Consider the following 5,567-nt stretch of genomic DNA (forward strand, 5'->3'; position numbering starts at 1 on the left):
GGCCTCTGAGGGCCGTGGCAGAAGCCAGTCACACACATCACATAGCATTACTCGGGATGGGGTTACAAGAAAATGTCAGCCGACGCATAAGGAGGAACCATCGGCCCATAGGATAATTTGATTGCCTGAGGGAGGTGCAATCTTGCATTCCCACGATTCCTCTCTTTCCACCCACACCCTCTTTTCATTGTATTTTTTTGAATCTTAGTTCTTTAATGTTTTCAATTCCCTTGTTTGCCCTGGTAGCCACATAAATTTACAAAAGTCCCGTTTTATTGTAAATAGAGGCTACTTCAGGGCTTTTGCAGTGAAGCCTTTTCTATCCTCGTGGAAAATTTATGGACCGCTGGTTTGCAGTGTGGTGAAATATTCTCCCCCACTTGTCTTCACAGACCCTATCAGTGTTGGGGTTGGGTGGGTGGGTGGGGGGCTACATGTTGCGTCTCTGGTCACGGAACAATTCCCGTCCCTTCCAGTCTCGCTCCCGCAGCAGGCACGCGGTCAAGACACTGATGTTGAAATGTGAAATGACTCATTGCATATTGTATATCTAAAGCAGATGTTTATGGTTTACCGTCATCTGTTTTGCATAGTCTCTATTATGCAAATGTTCTTCTACCTTTGTTGCTGTATGGCTCTTCGAGCACAGAGTTGTTGCGTGTGCTGGTGCATGGACGTGCAGCTGCACATATGCGCGTGCATTAGATAAAGACGGAGAGAAGGATGGAAAGAGGAAAAGAAAGAGACAGCGAGAGAGTTCAGCGCAGATATCTGAGTGCGTCTGACAGAGAGGACAGCCCTGGAGGCAGGTCCCAGCCCTTCAGCACTGAAAATGACACATGACTGCTTTGACTTTTGTCATCCCCTGTCTCCCTACGCCCCCGAACCCAAGCCTCCAACAAACACCGAGGCTAGCGTAGATACACACACTCAAAGACACACAGTCACACACTGTATACTGCTTAGATTACATTATCTTTATCCCCGGGACATGAGCCCTCCTTGTTGGATGACATTTGGGCTTGTGCAGCACTAAGGTTACCTTTCTTTGCCCCTGAGTTAAAGATGCCTGTCTGCAGCATGCATTTGAAATGAAGGACGGGAAAAAAATCAGATGAGAAAGATTTCCAAAAGCACTTTGATCAGAGGCATCAACAGTCACGCACAAACTTGTTAAGCAGTATGTAAATTTGGGCTGATACTGAATAAAGTTGCCAGAATGGCATGAATCCATTGTGCTGCGATGATCAAAATAAAAGAGGGCTTCATACGCTGGAGGGCAAGAAAGTCACAGACATGAAGGTTTTTTTCCTTCCTCTTTTTTTCTACAAAGGGGCTGATGGGATGCAGAGAGGAGAGAAGAAGGGGAGGGAAATGAAAGATAGGGGAAAGCCTGGAAGGATCTCAATCTAAATTAGCCGAGTAGAAGGAAGACTGTGCTGAGTGAGACATATAATTAAAACGAAAGTGATGAAAACATCAGCACTCATTCAGTCACCCAACAGATGAATTTCTGAAATTGCTAGTAGGATGATCTGAAGATGGTTAAGAGCTAAAGGTAAATCACACCTTCGGTGAAAACACTCTAATCTCCCGTTTACTCCTTACTGGACTCTCTTTTAGCATCTTTCCTTCTGCCTTCCTCTCTCCTTGTCTCTTTCTGCTTCCCTCGTTCCCTTTTTCTCTCCAACTGACACTCTGAGATGAATAGACGCTGTCACCGAGACTCTTGTAGCCTGTCACTTTTTAAACAAACAGTTACCAAAAGGATCACTTTCACAGGAAAACTCCCAGTCTGAGATGAGGTTATCGGCTTTAGGTTCTTGGCTTCTGCCTGTATGGGAACACCCACCCTGTGATTGAAGGAATATGACCTCACGCAGGGACCGGTTTCATGCCTCATCATACCATAGGCTGCTCTTCATACAAAGTGACTAATTAAATTCACGAGACGGTTTTAGTACCAGCGATAGTGCTGTCCTGCATTATGTTCTTTATGCTTTATTTATTCTGGCAGCCTCTATCTGTAAACAAGTATCTCTGGCAGTCAGAGAGGAAGCATTTGTACTGCAAACCCTTTCCCTCCCTCTAGTATAGTGCACCTCCAGTAAATAAGTCCTCCAGACAAGAAATGTCCCTGCACTAAAAAGGCCCTCAAAAAACAAGTCTGACTTTTGTGAGGAAAAAAAATAAAAAATCAGCCCCCTCAGGTGTGTTCCCTCTCACTCCTCCTCTCTGCACCTGCACTGAGTCTCTCAATGCCTCTGTGTGTCTCTCCACACAATGGAGACAGTGCATAGCCTCTGGCACCTCTCTCCAGCTGAGAGCCACCTCTCTCCAGAGGACAGGAGAGGAAAACTGCCAGCACTAACAACTGATCCCGGCAGATAAAGGAGCAGATAAGCGAGGAGAGAGTGCCTTGGACAATACTTGCCTCGCCCTCGTCATCAGCACTGCTTCCCTTAGTTCTGAGAGCAGAACTCTTAGGGCAAAATGCTGATAATGAGAACACCGACAACACCAATCATTCTGCAGCCGCATACATTTTCTTTCTAATTCAAAATACATATTAGTTTGCCCACAATGTGCTTTTGCTTTGCACATATGTTTTATGCAGAGAACAGCATTCGAAACCTCCAACCCCCCGCCGACGTTGATTCGATTTGTGAGCTAAACTGTATCCATCACCATCAATTGCATCAGGTCAGATACAAACACTGGGTTGTTTAGGCCTTTGTTAATGCGCTGTAATGTAGTAGTGCCAGGCCAGATGACCCAGCACCAGATCAGTGTAGCACTCACGCTCCTGGGGGCAGCTGACTGGAACAGCAGTTAGGCGAGACAGCCATCACAGGTCGCCCAGGCCACAGCTGGGGAAGCCCTGGGCCAAAGTGTTGATCTGAAATGATTAAGTGTACATCCAGCTGCACAAAGGAGAATAATGCATTGAAATAGCGTTACACCTAAAGACGTGCAAGCCCCTTCCTCTTATTTCGTACACTCATCCATTTTCAGTGTGTGTATGTGTGGTCTATAAGAGCCAAACTCCTTGTATTTGTCCTGAGAAAGACCTTGATAAGAATGGGGTCTGAGTGAGAGTGCTTATTTTATTCTCTTCCATGCTGCTGCAGGCTATGGCTGTATTAATGCAATGGCAGGGATCTTTGAAGTTGTGACTTTATGAGACAAAAGCTAATTTCCTTTCCTTTGTTCATTATCGAGAGAGACTTCCAGCCGGGCGGAAAGCATGCTGTGCTAATTATTCCATTCATGAGTCGTCTCTAAAGTATGTAATGGATTTCACTGGGCTTTTCACAGGTAAGCAGGGTGATGTGGCAAACACACATCTGTCAACATGCTTGTTTCGAGTGATTAAAACTGTTAATTTTGTTTTCTTTTTAAAATCCTCACAGCATAAAGATAAGCAAATCTTCAAATACAGCACTTATTGCACTTAAATGACTTAGAAGCAGAATAGACCTGTAGGTCTGGGTTTCCAGGTTGCAAGTTGGTTGTAAGTGAACTTTTAAAACAGAGCTGACACATTGCCACATTTTCCCGTAACGTCCCCACAAACATATTCTCCGCAGACTTATACAGCCAAAACCACTTTGCAACTCATTAAGATTTGAACCCAATTTCACAAATGAGTTTCAGAGTTTGTATGGGGCCAAGTTAGACATGTGACATAATGGGATTTCCATCTTTCCCTGAAACACAACTTGGCAGAGCATGAAGGAAAAACGGTTCATTTCACATTCCATCTTTGCCGGCGTACCAGGATGCCACCCACAACACCTGAGCACTCCCAATCAGAAAGATGTGTGCGCCTTGTCACTGATGTGCGGCATGTATCCTGCCACCCAGAGTCAGATCAGACAGCAATAAAAAAAAGAGGTGCAGAAAGGTGATACAAGTGAAGCCATATACCTCCTCCTCCGCTGCTGCTGTTGCTGCTGGCCTGACACCCCTCCTCTTCCTCCTCTTCTCTTCCCCCGTTTTGTTTGTGCTCATTTCATTCCGTGTGCAGCCTCCTGGCAGGCAGGTCAAGGTTTACCCTCGCACCACACACCATTTCCCTCACATGGCGCCTGAGGGAGGAACACTAGGGGCCCGAGGCAAGGGCAAGCCAAACAGCTCGCACAACATTGCCGCCATCACCACCTCTAACCATACGGATAGGAGGACAGAAATACTGAGCTCAGAATCGCCTCATTGGATCTTCTGTCTTTCTTTTTTCCCCCTACTTACTCCTTCTATTCTTCACTTCTTCGTCGCCCTTTATCTTATTGTACATTATTGATTTCTGTCAGTAGTAAGGTATATGTCTATTAACCGACAGATTTAATAGAGCGAAAATAGAAAGCTACTCATTTGTTCCCCCCGTAGTGTTAGTGTTCATTTTGAGAGTCTGATACTAACCGTGGCTAGAAGCTAGTGCTGGATTTTTAGCTGTAAATGGAAAACGCCTGTGGGCTTTTCATTTTCTGGGCCCAGACGTTCCCTTCATGGTGTCGGAGCCCTTGTGTTCACAGAGTTCATGTTTTGCTGCGGGGCTTTTTTTTTTTTTTGCTTTCTTTTTTTCTTTTTTATTTTGTTTTATCTCATAGCTTAGACTAGCAGGGTTTTAACTCCCAGAGGACTCCTGCGTAGCAACAGCAGAGATCAACAAAGTAAGTTTGTTTATGTTGGCTGTGTCCGCATGTTGTCGACTTATACATTTCTCAGTCTCTATTTCCTGCCTCTCCTTGCCCCAGGGGAAAGGAGCCCTCTAATTGGATCTTGTTCTAATTGAGCCTAATACTGGAGCTAACCGGAGTTGGGCCCTGTGGCTAATGAGGAGCTGAATCAAAACTAAGCACTAAAACTTTGACTGTGTGTGTGTGTGTGTGTGTGTGTGTCTATGCCTGCAGTTTTTTTTGTCCTACAGTCTATCACGAAAGCACTGTTACTCATTTCACTTTAACAGGAGCTCTGTTTTAAATTCTTTGCGTCACGACTGTGTTTTTAGACAAGGAGCAGTTGTTAGTGTGTGCCATAGACGGTGCAATAATAGTTTGCTTTTTTTTTCTTTCTTTTTTTTTTCTTTTTTCTTTTTTACCTTGTCACGCAAATAGAACAGCACTGAATTGAACCCACAATTGTTCAAGCTAGGTGGCACATTGAGGTTGCCCCCTACAGGCAAAGACAGGTATAAAATGAAACCATCTGCAGACAATACATTTTACAACTGTTCCATTTTACAACCCCCCTCCCCCCCCCAAAAAAAACCAAACAAACAAAAAAAAAAACAACCTATAGATGCAATTATATTTTCATACATGGTGGGTACATTTCAATGAAAATAAATCTGTCAAATCTTAGTGTTTGTATTCTTTTTCAATTTGGCTACACAGGTGGGCCTAAATGCACAGATGTATACTCACAAATAAATGATTCATTGCTTGCTGCCTCACTTACAGGTGGCATTATTGTCAAAATTGCAAATGGAAGTAATTTTTTTTGCCTGTAGGCTTTTTTTATGAATACTTTTTGATATGTCACAATAGAGGAAGAACAGCTTTAAA

The sequence above is a fragment of the Haplochromis burtoni genome, unplaced genomic scaffold (assembly GCF_018398535.1).
Source record: "Haplochromis burtoni strain Fernald_Lab_line unplaced genomic scaffold, NCSU_Asbu1 Contig_3, whole genome shotgun sequence".
Lineage (NCBI taxonomy): Eukaryota > Metazoa > Chordata > Actinopteri > Cichliformes > Cichlidae > Haplochromis > Haplochromis burtoni.